This window comes from Mus caroli, unplaced genomic scaffold (assembly GCF_978045245.1).
Source record: "Mus caroli unplaced genomic scaffold, Mus_caroli_1 scaffold_18, whole genome shotgun sequence".
Taxonomy (NCBI): domain Eukaryota; kingdom Metazoa; phylum Chordata; class Mammalia; order Rodentia; family Muridae; genus Mus; species Mus caroli.
Window position 1 is genome coordinate 54,059,443 of NW_028227273.1, and position 20,211 is coordinate 54,079,653.

General features: G+C 37.6%; 1 pseudogene; it reads right to left on the reverse strand.

Moving 5' to 3' along the window:
• Positions 1–7,031: 7,031 nt before the first annotated feature.
• LOC147000414 (high mobility group protein B1 pseudogene) lies at positions 7,032–7,691 on the reverse strand (annotated as a pseudogene).
• Positions 7,692–20,211: the final 12,520 nt, after the last annotated feature.

Here is a 20,211-nt window from a genome sequence, read left to right on the forward strand (position 1 = left end):
CTGTCCCCCTCTCAATTCCCACCTCCCAAAGTTCCCTCCTCCCATCTCCATGATCCTTCTCATCTGAGAGAGTAGAGGGCCCTCTTGGTTATTCCCCAACTCGGGTACATCAAATATCTTCAGGGCTAGGAGCTTCTTCTCAAGTTGAGGCTAGAAAAGGCAGCCGAGTTAGGGAAAAATATTCCATAGACAGGCAACAGCTTTGTGAGTCCCCTGTTGCAGTTGTTTGGGATGCACATGAAAACCAAGCTGCTTATCTGCTACACATGTCTTGAGGGCGTAGGCACAGACCGCAGCCTTTGGTTGGTGGTTCACTTTCTAAGAACCCCCAAAGTTCCAAGTTAGTTGATTCTGTTAGTCTTCCTATGGAGTTCTTATCGCCTTCAGGGTTCTCATTCCTTCGCTAACTCTTCCATAAGAGTCTCCAAGCTCCATCCAGTGTTTGACTGTGGGTCTCTAGATCTGTCTGAGACAACTGCTTGGTGGATCCTCTCAGGACAGCCATGATAGGCTTCTGTCCGCAAACATAAAAGTATACCCTTAACAGTGTTAATTATTGGTGCTTGCTATGGGATTGGTCTCTATTTAAGATGGTTATTAGCTGGACATTCCCTCAGTCTCTGCGCCATTATCTGTGCATTCATATTTTTTGTAGGCAGTTTAAATTTTAGGTCAAAAGTTTTGCAGGTGAGTTTGTGTCCCTATAACTCCTCTTGGGCTCTTGCCTGGCTACAGGAAATGGCATCTTCAGGTTCCATATCCTCACTGCTCTTGGGAATCTCTCCTATCCCAGGCTTCTGGCACTTTCTTGAGATACTCCCAACCCAAACAGGCATCAGCTGCAGATACCTATTCATTCTCATGGATATCTGACTATCTCTGATAGCTCTCTCCACACCTGATCCTAGAACCCAGTTCCGTTCTTTCATTTACATTCTGGGACTATTTTATTCCCACTTCTAACTGATAATCAAGCATCCTCACCTGGGCCTTCCTTTTGTTTATCTTCTTCAGTAAGTGGAAAATAGTGTAGGTATTCTGTATTTTATGGCTGATATCTACTTTTAAGTGAGTACATTTCATGCATTTTCTTTTGGGTCTGGGTTACCTCACTCAGGATGGTATTTGCAAGTTCCACCTATTTGCTGAAAAATTCATGATGTATTTATTTTTAAAAGCTGAATGGTATTCCACTGTGTAGATGTACATTTTATTTATCCCTTCTTCATTGAGGAAAATCTAGTTTGTGTCTAGTTAATGGCTATTACAAATAAAGTTGCTATGAACATAGTTGATCAGGTGTCCCACTGGTATAGTGGACCATGTATTGGGTATATTCCAAGGAGTAGTTGTCTTAGTCAGGGTTTCTATTCCTGCACAAACATCATGATCAAGAAGCAAGTTAGGGAGGAAAGGGTTTATTTGGCTTACACTTCCATACTGCTGTTCATCACCAAGGAAGTCAGGACTGGAACTTAAACAGGTCAGGAAGCAGGATCTCATGGAGGCATTTCCTTAACTGGACCTCCTTTTTCTGTGATAACTCCAGATGTGTCAAGTTGACACAAAACTAGCCAGTACAGTATAGCTAGGTCTTGCAATAGAACTGGTCCCAGTTTTCTGAGCAACTGCCAGATTGATTCCCAGAATGGTTGTACAAGTTTGCACTCCCACCAGCAGCGAAGTAGTATTCCCCTTGTTCCACATCCTCACCAACATGCACTGTGTTCCACTCACCAGAGGTCTTAGGTTCCTGTGGGGGAACCTGTGTGGGTCCCTGAGGGTGTCCGGGGACTCCCTGGGACAGGAAACCCTGTGATGCAGTGGACCGGAAGGGACTTGTGCCCTGATCAGGTTGGGTTATCTGCTTCCTTAATTAATGCAGTCTTAGGTCCCCCACAATTGGATTGGATGGAGCAGGCACTGTGTTCCATTCACCAGAGGTCTTAGTATCCCGTGGGGGATCCTGTGTGGGTCCTTGCGTGTGTCCGGGGACTCCCCGGGCCAGAAATCCTGGTGCTGCAGTGGACCAGAAAGGCCATGTGCATTTTTAAATTATTATTTTTTAAATATTTTTTTATTAGGTATTTTCCTCATTTACATTGCCAATGCCATCCCAAAAGTCCCCATCCCCTCCCCCCACACTCCTATCCAACCACTCCCACTTTTTGGCCCTGGAGTTCCCCTATATTGGGGCACATAAAGTTTGCAAGTCCAATGGGCCTCTCTTTCTAGTGATGGCCAACTAAGCCATCTTTTGATACATATGCAGCTAGAGTCAAGAGATCCACGGTACTGGTTAGTTCATAATTTTGTTCCACCTATAGGGTTGCAGATCCCTTTAGCTCCTTGGTTAATTTCTCTAGCTCCTCCATTGGGGGCCCTGTGATCCATCCAATAGCTGACTGTGAGCATCCACTTCTGTGTTGGCTAGACCCCGGCATAGTCTCACAAGAGACAGCTATATCTGGGTCCTTTCAGCAAAATCTTGCTAGTGTATGCAATGGTATCAGCGTTTGGAAGCTGATTATGGGATGGATCCCCGGATATGGCTGTCTCTTGATGGTCCATTCTTTCATCACAGCTCCAAACTTTGTCTCTATAACTCCTTCCATAGGTGTTTTGTTCCCAATACTAAGACGGGGCAAAGTGTCCACACTTTGGTCTTCATTCTTCTTGAGTTTCATGCGTTTAGCAAATTGTATCTTATATCTTGGGTATCCTAAGTTTCTGGGCTAATATCCACTTATCAGTGAGTACATATTGTATGAGTTCCTTTGTGATTGGGTTACTTCACTCAGGATGATGCCATCCAGGTCCATCCATTTGACTAGGAATTTCATAAATTCATTCTTTTTAATAGCTGAGTAGTACTCCATTGTGTAAATGTACCACATTTTCTCTATCCATTCCTCTGTTGAGGGGCATCTGGGTTCTTTCCAGCTTCTGGCTATTATAAATAAGGCTGCTGTGAAAATAGTGGAGCATGTGTCCTTCTTACTGGTTGGGACAACTTCTGGATATATGCCCAGGAGAGGTATTGCAGGATCCTCCGGTAGTACTATGTCCAATTTTCTGAGGAACCGCCAGACTGATTTCCAGAGTGGTTGTACAAGCTTGCAATCCCACCAAAAATGGAGGAGTGTTCCTCTTTCTCCACATCCTCACCAGCATCTGCTGTCACCTGAATTTTTGATCTTAGCCATTCTGACTGGTGTGAGGAAGAATCTCTGGGTTGATTTGATTTACATTTCCCAGATGATTAAGGATGTTGGATAATTTTTTCAGGTGCTTCTCTGCCTTTCGGTATTCCTCAGGTGAGAATTCTTTGTTCAGTTCTGAGCCCCATTTTTTAATGGGGTTATTTGATTTTCTGGAGTCCACCTTCTTGAGTTCTTTATATATATTGGATATTATTCCCCTATCTGAATAAGATAGGTAACGATCCTTTCCCAATGTGTTGGTGGTCTTTTTGTCTTATTGCCTGTGTCTTTTGCCTTGCAGAAGCTTTGTAACTTTATGACTTCCCATTTATCGATTCTTGATATTACAGCACAAGCCATTGCTGTTCTATTCAGGAATTTTTCCCCTGTACCCATATCTTTGAGGCTTTTACCTACTTTCTCCTCTATACGTTTCAGTGTCTCTAGTTTTATGTGGAGTTCCTAAATCCAATTAGATTTGACCTTAGTACAAGGAGATAGAAATGGATCAATTTGCAGTCTGCTACATGATAACTGCCAGTTGTGCCTGTACCATTTGTTGAAAATGCTGTCTTTTTTCCACTGGATGATTTTAGCTCCCTTGTCAAAGATCAAGTGACCATAAGTTCATCTCTGGGTCTTCAATTCTGTTCCATTGGTCTACTTGTCTGTCGCTATACCAGTACCATGCAGTTTTTTTCACAATTGCTCTGTAGTACAGCTTTAGGTCAGGCATGGTGATTCCACCAGAGGTCCTTTTATCCTTGAGAAGAGTTTTTGCTACCCTAGATTTTTTGTTATTCCAGATGAATCTGCTGCTTTCCTTTTCTAATTCATTGAAGAATTGATTTGGAATTTTGATGGGGATTGCATTGAACTTGTAGATTGCTTTTGGCAAGATAGCCATTTTTACTATATTGATCCTGCCAATCTATGAGCATGTGAGATCTTTCCATCTTCTGAGATCTTCTTTAATTTCTTTCTTCAGAGACTTGAAGTTCTCATCCTACAGATCTTTCCCTTCCGTAGTTAGAGCCATGCCAAGGTATTTTATAATATTTGTGACTATTGAGAATGGTGTTGTTTCCCTAATTTCTTTCTCAGTCTCTTTATCCTTTCTGTACAGAAAGGCCATTGACTTGTTTGAGTTAATTTTATATCCAGCTACTTCACCGAAGCTGTTTATCAGACTTAGGAGTTCTCTGGTGGAATTTTTAGGGTCACTTATATATACTATCATATCATCTGCAAAAAGTGATATTTTCTCTTCTTCCTTTCCAATTTGTATCCCCTTGATCTCCTTTTGTTGTCTAATTGCTCCCACTAGGACTTCAAGTACAATGTTGAATAGGTAGGGAGAGAGTGGGCAACCTTGTCTAGTCCCTGATTTTAGTGGGATTGCTTCAAGCTTCTCACCATTTACTTTGATGTTGGCTACTGGTTTGCTGTAGTTTTCTTTTATCATGTTTAGGTATGGGCCTTGAATTCCTGATCTTTCCAAGACTTTTATCACGAGTGAGTGTTGGATTTTGTCAAATGCTTTCTCCGCATCTAACGAGATGATCATATGTTTTTTGTCTTTGAGTTTGTTCATATACTTGATTACGTTGATGGATTTCCATATATTAAACCATTCCTGTGTCCCTGGGATGAAACCTACTTGGTCAGGATGGGTAATTGTTTTGATGTGTTCTTGGATTCGGTTAGTGAGTACTTTATTGAGTATTTTTACATCTATATTCATACGGGAAATTGGTCTGAAGTTCTCTATCTTTGTTGGGTCTTTTTGTGGTTTAGGTATCAGAGTAATTGTGGCTTAATAGAATGAGTTGGGTAGAGGACCTTCTGTTTCTATTTTGTGGAATGTTTTTTTCTGGCCAGCAGATCACAGCCTGGGTTCTAACCTGGAAAGACATTTTGGAAACCTGGAAGAGAAGGGGGGCTAGGTGGCGAGAGAAAGAAATGTAGCTAAGACAACATTCTGATCAAAGCTCAATTTTACTTTTTTCAGACACTCAGTTATAAAGGAAGGGGGAGGGAACCCGATTTCCCGCCAAGTAATCTCGGGATCCAGTAGCAGGAATGAACACGTGTGTCTCCAAGTAGCAAAGCGACAGGGTCCAGCAGTAGGCGTAGCAGAACAAATGAGCAGGAAGCTCCACCCTTGAGCAAGCAGGTTCCATGCTGGAGAAAGGGAGACCGCAGTGGAATAGTTTGTGAAGAACTGGGATTAGATCTTCTTTGAAGGTCTGATAGAACTCTGTACTAAACCCATCTGGTCTTGGGCTTATTTTTGTTGCGAGACTATTAACAACTGCTTCTCTTTCTTTAGGGGATATAGGACTGTTTAGATCATTAACCTGATCTTGATTTAACTTTGGTACCTGGTATCTGTCTAGAAACTTGTCCATTTCATCCAGGTTCTCCAGTTTTGTTGAGTATAGCCTTTTGTAGAAGGATCTGATCTTGTTTTGGATTTCTTCAGCATCTGTTGTTATGTCTCCCTTTTCATTTCTGTTTTTGTTAATTAGGATGCTTTCCCTGTGCCCTCTAGTGAGTCCGGCTAAGGGTTTATATATATTGTTGATTTTCTCAAATAACCAGCTTCTTGTTTGGTTGATTCTTTGAATAATTCTTGTTTCCACTTGGTTGATTTCTCCCCTGAGTTTGATTATTTTCTGCAGTCTACCCTCTTGGGTGAATTTTCTTCCTTTTGTTCTAGAGCTTTTAGATGTGTTGTAAAACTGCTAGTGTGTGCTCTCTCTAGTTTCTTTTTGGAGGCACTCAGAGCTATGAGTTTTCCTCTTAGAAATGCTTTCATCATGTCCCATAAGTTTGGGTATGTTGTGGCTTCATTTTCATTGAGCTCTAAAAAGTCCTTAATTTCTTTCTTTATTCCTTCCTTGACCAAGGTATCATTAAGAAGAGTGTTGTTTAGTTTCCACGTGAAAGTTGGCTTTTTATTATTTATTTTGTTTTTGAAGATCTGCCTTAGTCCATGGTGGTCTGATAGGATGCATGGAACAATTTCAATATTTTTGTATATGTTGAGGCTTGTTTTGTGACCAATTATGTGGTCTATTTTGGAGAAGGTACCATGAGGTGCTGAGAAGAAGTTATTTCCTTTTGTTTTAGGATAAAATGTTCTGTAAAAAATAAAACCCAAAAATAAAACCAAAAGAAAAACAAAACAAAACTACTGTCCCCATATAACTAATTTGTGCTGTGCACCACCAACAACCTGCTTTAAATTTCCATGCCAATTTACAAGTCCCAGACTGTACCAGGCAAGGTTACTGGCTATTGAAAATACCACCAGGACAGGTCTATCTAAAGACACATTGGGTAGTGTGTTAAGTATACAAAAAAAAGACACTGTACAGTTTAAATACAAATCTTTTTTTTTAAATATTTTTTTATTACATATTTTCCTCTAATTACATTTCCAATGCTGTCCCAAAAGTCCTCCATACCCCCCCCCCCCCACTTACCTACCCACCCATTCCCATTTTTTGGCCCTGGCATTCCCCTGTACTGGGGCATATAAAGTTTGCGTGTCCAATGGGCCTCTCTTTCCAGTGATGGCCGACTAGGCCATCTTTTGATACATATGCAGCTAGAGTCAAGAGCTCCGGGGTACTGGTTAGTTCATAATGTTGTTGCACCTACAGGATTGCAGATCTCTTTAGCTCCTTGGATACTTTCTCTAGCTTCTTAAATCTTACATAGCCTTACATTTCAATTTTTTTTTTCTTTAAAAGGAGTGAGTTGTGTACAGGAGGATTATATGCTTTATAGACAAGAAAAAAAAACTGCGCTAGAACCAACTTATTCATCATCATCTTCTTCTTCATCTTTGTCTTCCTGTTCTTCCTCCTCTTCCTCATCTTCTTCATCCTCCTCATCATCTTCCTCTGCCTTCTTTTTCTTGCTCTTTTCAGCCTTGACCACCCCCTTTTTTGCTGCATCAGGTTTTCCTTTAGCTCTGTAGGCAGCAATATCCTTCTTGTACTTCTCCTTCAGCTTGGTAGCTTTCTTCTCATAGGGCTGCTTGTCGTCTGCTGCAGTGTTGTTCCACATCTCTCCTAGTTTCTTTTCAACATCACTAATGGATAAGCCAGGATGCTCGCCTTTGATTTTGGGGCGGTACTCAGAACAGAACAAGAAGAAGGCCTAAGGAGGCCTCTTGAGTACATTGGGGTCCTTGAACTTCTTTTTGGTCTCCCCTTTGAGGGAGATGTAGGTATTCCTTTCTCTTTCATAACGAGCCTTGTCAGCCTTTGCCATATCTTCAATTTCCCCCTTTTCTTTAGCAGACATGATCTTCCACCTCTCTGAGCACTTCTTGGAGAACTCTGAGAAGTTGTCAGAAGCATCTGGGTGCTTCTTCTTGTGCTCCTCCCGGAAAGTTTGCACAAAGAATGCATATGAGGACATTTGGTCTCTCGGCTTCTTAGGATCTTATTTGCCCATGTTTAGTTGATTTTCCTCCTAGAGGCACAGAGTCGTCCAGTGACCGTCTGGCTCGCGCTTGCCCCGGCGCTGTCTCTATGGAGCTCAATGTACTTCAATCAGTCCATAACTTATAATTCTTTCACTATGTCGCTATAAACTTTGTGGTCTATTGTTCATCTGGTTATTAAAGATAACTCTAAATATATAATAAGGAAATATAGAGTGTGGGAGTGTCCCTCAGCTGTCTCTCTGAGGTTGAATTTGGGACAGTGTTGTTGAAGACACCTCAGATTTAGGATATAGGATTCAGATAATTCAAGTAGGAACCAAACTGAAAGCCTTCCTATAGTATAGCTTTCATGGTTCCAGAAAACCCTGTACAAGCTTCTAAGGGAGGTTAAGCACCCAAGAGTGATCCACTGCTATAATAGCACAAATAATTATCAGGAGGGCAAAATGTCCAAAAAGGTCCCATGATGGTCATTCACATGTTGGTGGTGACCAACAGCTGTCTATTTGGACTTAAGACTCTCTTAACATGAGGGAAATCATGCCTATTCTTAGCAACTATACAACTTCCTAGAATTAGTTTGATTGGCATGCTAAGATAATAGCCTGTATCTTATTGCTACCCCTGAAACCAGCATAAAGTACTTACAGAATGGCCTTTCAAGAATGAGACCATGGAACTCCTGGTGAGGAGTTATTTAGATAATCAATATGGAAAGGTTTGAAGCCTTTCAAGGTTATAGTTAATTCAATTCACAAATGGTTTTAATCTTTAGGAGGAAAATTATTCTATTTGGCTTGTCAAAAATAATAGTGTTGCTATATAAACAAGGAAGAAGATGATGACAGCCAGTAATACACAGTTTGATAGTTTTGAATTTGATTTCCTTCTGTATGGTGGCAAACATGAAACTACCACCTCATCCCTATTATTTTTGAGCCAGAGAGATCAGACTAAAGGAACATATAAAATATCTCTGCAGGGTGATCTACAATGTGCTTTGTTTTATGAATCTTAACTATACTATAAGGTTTGAAGTAAAGGAAGATGTTTGGTGTTAAAATTTAATGTAGAAAATAGTCAAATGCATGGTTTCTTCATTTACACTTCCAAGTTTTAGTTAGTGTACACCAAAAATATTAAATAATCAACTAAGAGTAACAGTTCTCATACATGTAAAATAGTTTCAATGAGTAATACTAGTAATTTTTTAAAATTTGTAATCCTTTGAATGAGCCTGTTTTGTGTGTTATTACTTCCCAACTTCCAATACAGTATTAAGTATTGATTATGAGTTTAATGTGATAAATAATCTTTATTAACTCAATGACTTTATTAAGACATATCCAGTTGAATATAAACCAGTTGAATGTGAACAATACTTTTGTGTGTGTCTACTATGAATTTACTGGGAACAATTTGTTTATGGGTGTATTATGCCACAATCAAAATAGGTATATTTTTTGTATTTTGACTATACCAGACTGGATTCTGGTAAATTGGTTTTATTGGCAACAGTGGCAAGCTGTCTCAATTTTAAACATAGGTGATTTCTTCATTGTAGTTTATGTTGCTTTGTGAAACATGATGAAAAAAGAAAGAAAGAAAATTAGGGAGAAAATAGTGTATTTTATTTTATTATTTTACTTTCCTACTGCTATGCTTCTCTGTACGCTGTCAAGACAGAGACCCACACAATGTAGGAACTTGGAGGAAGGATCTGAAGTTGAAGCAATGTAGGGATGATCCTGTCTGGCTTGTATCCCTTGACTTTTCAGCCTGTTCTCTTATAGATCTCAGGAAGACTAGACAGTGGATGGAACTAGCCACCTGTGCCAGGCCATTTCCCATCAGTAACTAATTAGAAAAAAATTATTCACAGATGTATCTTTTGGAAACATTTTTAGGTTCCCTATTTTCAGAAATCTCTAGTTTGTGTGGCACATTGAAGATAAGTTAGGGGATCCCTGGTAAAAAGAAGTCTTTTAATTCAAGTTTAATTACTAACCTAGCTTCTGGACAAGATATTTATATAATCTCACAGCAATTCTTTCCATCCTGTATTAATGCTACACATGTAGGTTAAACAATGGCTACAAAAAGGTTAAAGAGATAAGATGCTCAAGGAAGCTGATGTCCCTATGAATGATATTTGATTTGGATGAAAATACAGTGTCCCTCTGATGTTTATTATTAGTTATTATTTAATGTACTCCACTGAAGAGCTAAGTCACAAGGACAATGTCTGAATCTGGCCTCCAGATTTCATCAGAGTCAGGGACAAGACCTTGGATCAGTTCTTAAGAGGTGTGGCATCTGTGAATGTAGACAAGTTCTTGGGAAATAGTTGGCAATACAACCAGGCATTAGCACCAGTGTCTACTATGAAACTGGATGTGATCCCTTGGGTAGTTAGAAGATCTTTGCCTCTTGGTATGCTAATGAATATACTAGGTATTTAGATATTGATTGGTGGGGACACAGCCTTGCAATGTAACATGTTCTTTCCTTAAAGTGTACATGGTAAGCTTTAATCGAGTTCTGTTGGGTCTGTTGTGTTAATAAATTCTCAGTGTTAGATTTACACAATATTTTCATGTGCATATATACCCTCAATCTTCATTGATACATTTATTTTATGATACATTTCAACTTTAAACAAAAAGTTTTTATTAATCTGTTGTTTTTTAGGTACACAGTATGATTCATGATCATTTTTCTTTGTATTTTATTTCTGGATGAAGTTAAGTATTTTTAACATGGTTAGAAAGAATAAAAAAAGTATTCACTTTCTTCACTACCATTCATAGTAGGAAAAAAGTCTTAGAATTGTATGGCAAAATCTGAAAAGTATTGAAATAGGAAGAGATGAATTTACATGATGGCTAAATGCAGATATTACTCTCTAGAAAGGAGACCTAAAGACATAAATACTCCACATGGGACTCTTTGGTTGGGTTTTTTTGTTTGTTTGTTTGTTTTGATTTTAGAGACAGGGTTTCTCTGTGTAGTCCTGGCTGTCCTGGAACTCATTCAGTAGACCAGGCTGGCCTCGAACTCATAAATCCACCTGCCTCTCCCTCCCAAATGCTGGGATTAAAGGCATGTGCCACCACTACCAGGCACCACATGGGACTCTTAAAGTAGGTAAGTATTTTTACCAAGTTGGTGGAACAAAATTCTACTTCTCTCCAAATCCGAAGATTTCTTATATACTTTAGACAAATAATGAGGAATACAATCTCATTTAACATAGCCACAAAAGAAACTGCAAAGGAATTTCACCATGTAAATGAAATCAACTCTGGGGAAAACCCCAGCCACTGAAAAAGGAATTTGAATTCAGTAGATGAGGCAAATGCCTTTCCTTCTCACAGAATGGGAGATTGTTTTTATGCAGGTGGTTATTCTAGAAAATACAATACACAGCTTCAGTACAAATAAAATCAAACACCATATCCTGTCTTCACAAAAATGTCTCTAACTTGACATGAAATCATAAAAGCTAAAGGACAGCCAAAAGCAACCATGAAAAAAATCATCATTATAGAAAATATAAATCTCCAAACATCCTATCATGGTATACAACAGAACCATAACCTGATATTGCTAGAAAAATAGTCTTATACATCAATGAAATAGAATTGAATACTGTTATATGAGTCCACAGATCTATAGTTCCTTGAGTTTTGAGAAAATTACCAAAAGTATGTATTTAAGAAAAGACAACATGTTTAAAATGGTATCAGTTATGGAGACCATCAACTAATGAAAATTGAAACTTTGGGTTTATCATTCATTTTGTACAAAATTCTAACGCAAATGGCCAAAGCCTTCAATATGACACTTGATACTCTTAAATTGTAAAAACAAACAAACAAACAAAAACGGAGAAAGGTAACATAAAAAAAAGTAAGTTCTTTCATTATAAGACTCCAAAGCACAAGAAATGAGCTCAAAAATTGACAAATGGATGTTATGATACCACAATGATCCTTACAGTACAGTGAGCTCTTAATGAACTTAAGGGATAGTCCACAGAATAGGACTAAAATATTTCCTAGGTATTTGTCTAATAGATGATTAGAGTCTAGATTATACAAATAACTCAATAAACAAAACATCAATAACATAAGCTGTGTCCAGTATAGAATTTCCTGTTTGTAGATCAAGATGTGGAACTGTCAGTTCCTTCAGCACCATGTCTGCTTGAATGCAGCTGTGCTTCTTGCCATGATGAAAATGGACTAAACCTCTGAAAGTATAGGACAGTGCCAAATCAAATATTTTCCTTTGTAAGAATTGCCTTCTTGGGCTCTTTGTATATATTGGATATTAGTCCCATATCAGCGTTAGGATTGGTAAAAATCCTTTCCCAATTTGTTGGTGGCCTTTTTGTCTTATTGACAGTGTCTTTTGCCTGAAAGAAGCTTTGCAATTTTATGAGGTCCCATTTGTCACTTTTTTATCTTACAGCACAAGCCATTGCTGTTCTGTTTAGATATTTTTCCTTTGTGCGCATATCTTCGAGGCTTTTCCCTACTTTCTTTTCTATTAATTTCAGTGTCTCTAGTCTAATGTGGAGATCTTTGATCCACTTAGACTTGAACTTTGTACAAGGAGATATGAATGGATCAATTCAAATTCTTCTACATGATAACTGCCAGTTGTGCCAGAACCATTTGTTGAAAATGCTGTCTTTTTTTCTACTGGATGGTTTTAGCTCTTTTGTCAAAGATTAAGTGACCATAGGTGTATGAATTCATTTCTGGGTCTTCAATTCTATTCCATTGATCTACCAGTCTGTCACTGAACCAGTACAATGCAGTTTTTATCACAATTGCTCTGTAGTACAGCTTAATGTCAGGCATGGTGATTCCACCAGAGGTTCTTTTATTTTTGAGAAAAATTTTTTGCTATCATAGGTTTTTTATTATTCCAGATGAATTTGGAAATTGCTCTTTCTACCTCAGTGAAGAATTGTGTTGGAATTTAGATGGGGATTGCAATGAATCTGTAGATTGCTTTCAGCAGGATATCCATTTTTACTATATTAATCCTGCCAATCCATGAGCGTGGGAGATCTTTCCATCTTCTGATATCTTCTTCAATTTCTTTCTTCAGAGACTTGAAGTTCTTATCATATAGACCTTTCACTTCCTTAGTTAAGAGTCTCACCAAGGTATTTTATATTATTTGTGACTATTGTGAAGGGTGTTGTTTCCCTTATTTCTTTTTCAGTTACTTTATCCTTTGTGTAGAGAAAGGCCATTGATTTACTTGAGTTAATTTTATATCAAGCAACTGCACTGAAGCTGTTTATAAGGTTTAGGGGTTCTCTGCTGAATTTTTGGGGGATCACTTATATCTACAATCGTATCATCTGCAAATAGTGACATTTTGACTTCTTCCTTTCCAATTTGTATCCCCTTCAAATAACCTCATTAAAAATGGGGTTCAGAGCTAAACAAAGAATTCTCAACTGAGGAATACCGAATGGCTGAGAAGCACCTGAAAAAATGTTCAACAACCTCAGTCATCAGGGAAATGCAAATCAAAACATACCAGTCAGAATGGCTAAGATCAAAAATTCAGGTGACAGCAGATGCTGGTGAGAATGTGGAGAAAGAGGAACACTCCTCCATTGCTGGTGGGATTGCAAGCTTGTACAACCACTCTGGAAGTCAGTCTGGAGGTTCCTCAGAAAATTGGGCAAAATACTACCAGAAGATCCAGCAATACTTCTCCTGGGCATCCAACTGGTAATAAGAACACATGCTCCACTATGTTCATAGCAACCTTATTTGTAATAGCCAGAAGCTGGAAAGAACCCAGATTTCCCTCAAAAGAAGAATGGATACAGAAAATGTAGACAATTTACACAATGGAGTACTACTCAGCTATTAAAAACCATGGATTTATGAAATTCTTGGACAAATGGATGTATCTGGAGGATAACGTCATTAGTGAGATAACCCAATCACAAAAGAAGTCATTAGATATGCACTCACTGATAAGTGGATATTAGCCCAGAAACATAGAACACCCAAGATACAATTTGCAAAACACAAGAAAATCAAGAAGAGGGAAGACCAATGGGTGGATACTTCATTCCTCCTTAGAATAGGGAACAAAATACCCATTAAAGGAGTTACAGAGACAAAGTTTGGAGCTAAGATGAAAGGATGGACTATCCAGACTACCCCAACTGGGGATCCATCCCATAATCAGCCACCAAACTCAGACACTCTTGCATATGCCAGAAAGATTTTGCTGAAGGGATCCTGTTATAGCTGTCTCATATGAGGCTATGCCAGTGCCTGGCAAATACAGAAGTGGATGCTCACAATCATCTATAAGTTGGAACACAGGACACCCAATGGAGGAGCTAGAGAAAGCAGCCAAGGAGCTGAAGGGGTCTGCAATCCTGTAAGTGGAACAACAATATGAACTAACCAGTAACCCCAGAGCTCATATCTCTAGCTGCATATGTAGCAGAAGATGGCCTAGTCGGCCATCACTGGGAAGGGACGACCATTGGTATTGCAAACTTTATATGCTCTAGTACAGGGGAAGGCCAAGGGCCAAGAGGTGGGCGTGGGTGGGAAGGGGAGCAGGATGGAGGGAGGGTATAGAGAACTTTCGGGATAGCAATTGAAATGTATATAAAGAAAACATCGAATAATAAATAAATAAATAAATAAATAAATAAATAAAATATAATAAAATAGAAAATAGAAAAGCAAGATACCATGTTCTGTTACACTGTAGTGGTTTAATAAAAAGAAAGAAAGAAGGAATAAATGAAAGAAAGAGAGAGAGAGAGAGAGAGAGAGAGAGAGAGAGAGAGAGAGAGAGAGAGAGAAAGGAAAGGCAGAAAGAAAGAAAGTAAAAAGAGAGAGAGAAAAACAAAAGGAAAGGAAAGGAAAGGAAAGGAAAGGAAAGGAAAGGAAAGGAAAGGAAAGAAAAGGAAAGGAAAGAAAAGAAAATGCTGTCTTTTTTTTCCACTGGATTGTTTTAACTCCTTTGTCAAAGATCAAGTGACTGTAGTTGTTTGGGTTCACTTCTGGGTCTTGAATTCTATTCCATTGTTCCACCTGCCTGTCATTGTACCAGTACTATGCAGTTATTATCACTATTGCTATGCATTACAGCTTGAGGTCTGGGATGCCGATTCCCCCAGAAGTTATTTTCTTGTTAAGAATACTGTTCACTGTCCTGGGATTTTTGTTATTCCAGATGAATTTGAGAGTTACTCTTTCCATCATTCTTTTCCTTCCCTTCCCTTCCCTTCCCTTCCCTTCCCTTCCCTTCCCTTCCCTTCCCTTCCCTTCCCTTCCCTTCCCTTCCCTTCCCTTCCCTTCCCTTCCCTTCCCTTCCCTTCCCTTCCCTTCCCTTTCTCTTTTCTTTCTCTTTTCTTTCCTTTCTCTTTTCATTTCTTTCCTTTCTCTTTTCTTTCTTTCTTTCTTTCTTTCTTTCTTTCTTTCTTTCTTTCTTTCTTTCTTTCTTTCTTTCTTTCTTTTCTTTTCTTTTTCTTTATTGTTTTTTTTTTTTTTGAGGAAAATTGCTTTCTAACACTATCAAGAATTGTATTGGAATTTTGATGGGGATTGCATTCAATATGTAGATTGCTTTCAGCAAGATGGCCATTTTTACCATTTTCATCCTGCCAATCCATGATCATAAGAGATCATTCCATCTTCTGAGGTCTTATTCGATTTCTTACTTCAGAGACTTGAAGTTCTTGTAATACAGATCTTTCACTTGTTTGATTATGGTCACACCAAGACCTTATGTTGTTTGTGACTATTATGAATGGTATCATTTCCCTAATTTCTTTGTCAGCCAGTTTGTCCTTTGAAAATAAGTAGGCTATTGATTTGATGAGTGAATTTTATATTTGGCCACTTTGCTGAAGTTGTTTATCAGCTGTAGGTGTTCTCTGGTGAAGTTTTTGGGGTCACTTAATTATACTATCATATCATCTGCAAATAGTGATAGTTTCACTTCTTCCTTTCCATTTTGTTTCTCTTTGACCTCCTTTTTTGTCTTATTTCTATAGCTAGAAATTCAAGTACTATATTGAATATATATAGAGAGAGGACTAGCCCTGATTCTATTGGGATTTCTTCAAGTTACTCTCCTTTTGGTTTAATGTTGGCTACTGGTTTTCTGTGTATTGCTTTTACTATGTTTGGGTTTGGGCCTTGAATTCCTGAATTGTCCAAGATTTTTAACATGAATGGATATTGAATTTTGTCAAATGCTTTTTCCAGTTTTGTTGAATGTAGCCTTTTGTAGTAGGCTCTGAAAATAATTATCAGGAGGGTAAAATGTCCACAATGGTCCCATGATGGTTACTCACATGTTGGTGCTATAGTAGCACAAATAATTATCAGGAGGGCAAAATATCCAAAATGTTCCCATGATGGTCACTCACATGTTGGTGGTGACCAACAGCTGTCTATTTGGACTTAAGACTCTCTTAACAGGAGGAAAAGCATGCCTGCTCTTAGTGACTTCTACAACTTCCCAGGACTGGTGTGATTGGCACGCTAAGATAATAGCCTGTATCTTATTGCTACCCCTGAAACCAGCATAAAGTACTTACAGAATGGCCTTTCAAGAATGAACCATGGAACTCTGGGTGAGGAGTTATATAGATAATCAATATGGAATGTTTGAAGCCATCCAAGGATATAGTTAATTCAATTCACAAATGGTTTTAATCTTTAGAAGGAAAATTATTCCGTTAGGGTTGACTAAAATTACAGTGTTGCTATATAAACAAGGAAGAAGATGATGACAGCTAGTAATACACAGTTTAATAGTTTTGAATTTGATTTCCTTCTGTATTGTGGCAAACACCAAACTACCACCTCATCCCTATTATTTTTGAGCCAGAGAGATCAGACTAAAGGAACATATAAAATATCTCTGCAGGGTGATCTACAATGTGCTTTGTTTTATGAATCTTAACTATACTATAAGGTTTGAAGTAAAGGAAGATGTTTGGTGTTAAAATTTAATGCAGAAAATAGTCAAATGGATGGTTTCTTCATTTACACTTCCAAGTTTTAGTTAGTGTACACCAAAAATATTAAATAATCAACTAAGAGTAACAGTTCTCATACATGTAAAATAGTTTCATTGACTAATACAAATGGTTTTTTATATTTGTAATCCTTTGAATGAACCTGTTTTGTATGTTAGTACTTCCCCACTTCCAATACAGCATTAAGTATTGATTTTGAGTTTAATGTGATAAATAATATTAATTAACACAATGATTTTATTAAACATATCCAGTTGGATGTAAAGCATACTTTTGAGTGTGTCTACTATGCATTTACTGGGAACAATTTGTTTATGGGTGTATTATGCTATGAACAAAATAGATATATTTTTGTATTTTGACTATACCAGAATGGATTCTGGTAAATTGGTTTCATTGGCAATAGTGCCAAGCTGTCTCAATTTTACACATAGGTAATTTCTTCATTCTAGTTTATGTTGCTTTGAGAAACATGATGAAAAAGAATAAAGAAAATTAGGGAGGACATAATGTATTTTATTTTATTTATTTACCTTCCTACTGCTATGCATCTCTGAAGGCTGTCAAGACAAAACCCCACACAATGTAGGAACTTGGAAGAAGGAATTGAAGTTGGAGCAATGTAGGGATGATGCTGACTGGCTTGTATCCCTTGACTTTTCAGGCTGTTCTCTTATAGATATCAGGAAGACTAGACAATGTATTGAAATAGCCACCTGTGCTAGGCCCTTTCCCATCAGTAAGTAATTTTAAGAAAATGATTCACAGAGGTAACTTTTGGAAACATTTTTAGGTTCCCTATTTTCAGAAAACTCTAGTTTGTGTGGCACATTAAAGATAACTTAGGCGATCCCTGGTGAAAAGAATTCTTTTATTCCAAGTTTAATTACTAAGCTAGCTTCTGGACAAGACATTAAAAAAATCCCACAACAATTCTTTTCATCTTGTATTAATGCTACACATGTAGGTTAAACAATGGCTACAAAAAGATTAAAGAGATAAGATGCTCAAGGAAGCTGATGTCCCTATGAATGATATTTGATTTGGATGAAAATACAGTGTCCCTCTGATGTTTATTATTAGTTATTATTTAATGTATTCCACTGAAGAGCTAAGTCACAAGGACAATGTCTGAATCTGGCCTCCAGATTTCATCAGAGTCAGGGACAAGACCTTGGAGCAGTTCTTAAGAGGTGTGGCATCTGTGCATGTAGACAAGTTCTTGGGAAATAGTTGGCAATACAATCAGGCATTAGCACCAGTGGGTACTATGAAACTGGATGTGATCCCTTGGATAGTTAAAAGATCTTTGCCTCTTGGCATGCTAATGAATATACTAGGTATTTAGATGTTGATTGGTGGGGACACAGCCTTGCAGTGTAACATATTCTTTCCTTAAAGTGTACATGGTAGGCCTTCATCTGGTTCCGTTGGGTCTGGTGTGTTAATAAATTCTCAGTCTTAGGTTTACACAATATTTTCATGTGCACATATACACTCAATCTTCATTGATACATTTATTTCATGATACATTTCAATTTTAAACAAAAAGTTTTTATTAATCTGCTGTTTTTTAGGTACACAGTAAGATTCATGATCATTTCTCTTTGTATTTAAATTCTGGATGAAGTTTAGTATTTTTACCGTGGTCAGAAACAATAAAAAATATTCACTTTCTTCACTACTATTCCTAGTAGGAAAAAAGTCTTAGAATTGTATGGCAAAAACCTGAAAGGCATGCAAATAGGAAGAGAGGAGTTTAGATGATGCCTACATGCAGATGTTACTCTCTAGAAAAGAGACCATAAGACTCTACATGGGACTCTTTAAGTTGGTAACTATTTTTACCAAGTTGGTGAAAAAAATTATTATGCCCTTCAAGAAGATGGCCTATTTACTTTAGACAAATAATGACGAATACAGTCTCATTTAACATAGCCATAAATGAAACTGCAAAGGAATCTAACCAAGTAAATGAAAGTCAACTCTCAGGAAAACTCCCAGACAGTGAAAAATGAATTTGAATTCAGCAGATGAGGCAAATACTTCTCCTTCTCATAGAATGGAAATATTGTTTTTATGCAGATGGTTATTTTAGCAAATACAATACACAGCTTCAATACAAATAAAATCAAACACCATATCCTGTCTTCACAAAAATGTCTCTAACTTGACATGATTCTATAAAAGCTAAATGATAGCCAAAAGCAACCATGAACAAAATCACCATTACAGAGAATATAAATCTCCATATCTCATATGAAGGTATACAACAGAACCATAACCTGATATTGCTAGAAAAATAGTCTTATACATCAATGAAATAGAATTGAATACTGAGATATAAGTCCACACAACTAGCCAGTATAGTGCTTTTTCTTTGTTGTTGCCTTAAAATATTTTTTTTCTCTCTTCACGCCTGAGTACTGTAACTACACCCCCTTAGACTGCCCCTATTTCCAATGTCTTCCTTCATATTCATACCCTCTTCTTCTTCATTGAATTTGCAACTTACAAATACCACATAGTATTGATTCTATGAACTTGCATTTATGGATGACCACATGAAAGTGCATAACCTCAGCAGGATTTCCTTTTTGGGGTGCACTGATTTTCTCTCAGTAGGCATCTACCACATCATCTTTTCATCTGGGTGATGATTGACACCTCCATTATTTCATGTCAACAGTAGGGACTTACTTGGGCAAGAGGTCAATAATTGGAATGAAGCTTCTCTACATTTAGCCCAAATAGAGATGCATTATTTCATCTAAAGTACTTTTGGGACTTTGTCCTAGTTAAAAAAAATGACAAATACTCCTTTATTACCCAATATAATACAACATAAAAACTATAAACACAATGATGACAAACAAAACCAGTGGTTTAAAATTCTACATAAATATAAGCTTTAACAGGGAATTTATACTACAATAGATAATGATGTATTTTCAAGTGAGAAAACTGATGTAGTTCATGCCCCAAGAGAAGACAGGGATATTACAGCGCTTCTGTAACAAAGTGCTACAGATTAGCCTGCTGCTAATGAATTGGTAAATTGTGATGTTGAGCTGCATTTAAGTAAAAGGTGAGAGTTTTTTCTTCTGAATAGAATGTAAGATAAACTTTCGAATGAGACTTATCTCCTATGTAATATATTTCAATTGAAAACTTTGTATTGCTCCATAGTTATTTGAAGACATATTCAAAATCTTTGGTATTTAATTTCACAACTCATTTCTTAATTTGTGTATTTCTATGTTAAGAATTTAAAAAATGCATATGAAGTTACAATTTAAAGTCGATAATTGAATCAGCGTTCATAGTTTTATTCTGGTAGTGATATTCTGCTTGGCACATTAGAAAAACCTCAATCAAATTTTAAAAATCAAAACATCATGGCCAATTACTGCCTAAGAGCCGGTCACAAGATACAGACAATAACAAATCCAAATGACCAAGTTTTACCATCCAAAGCTCCATGGGAT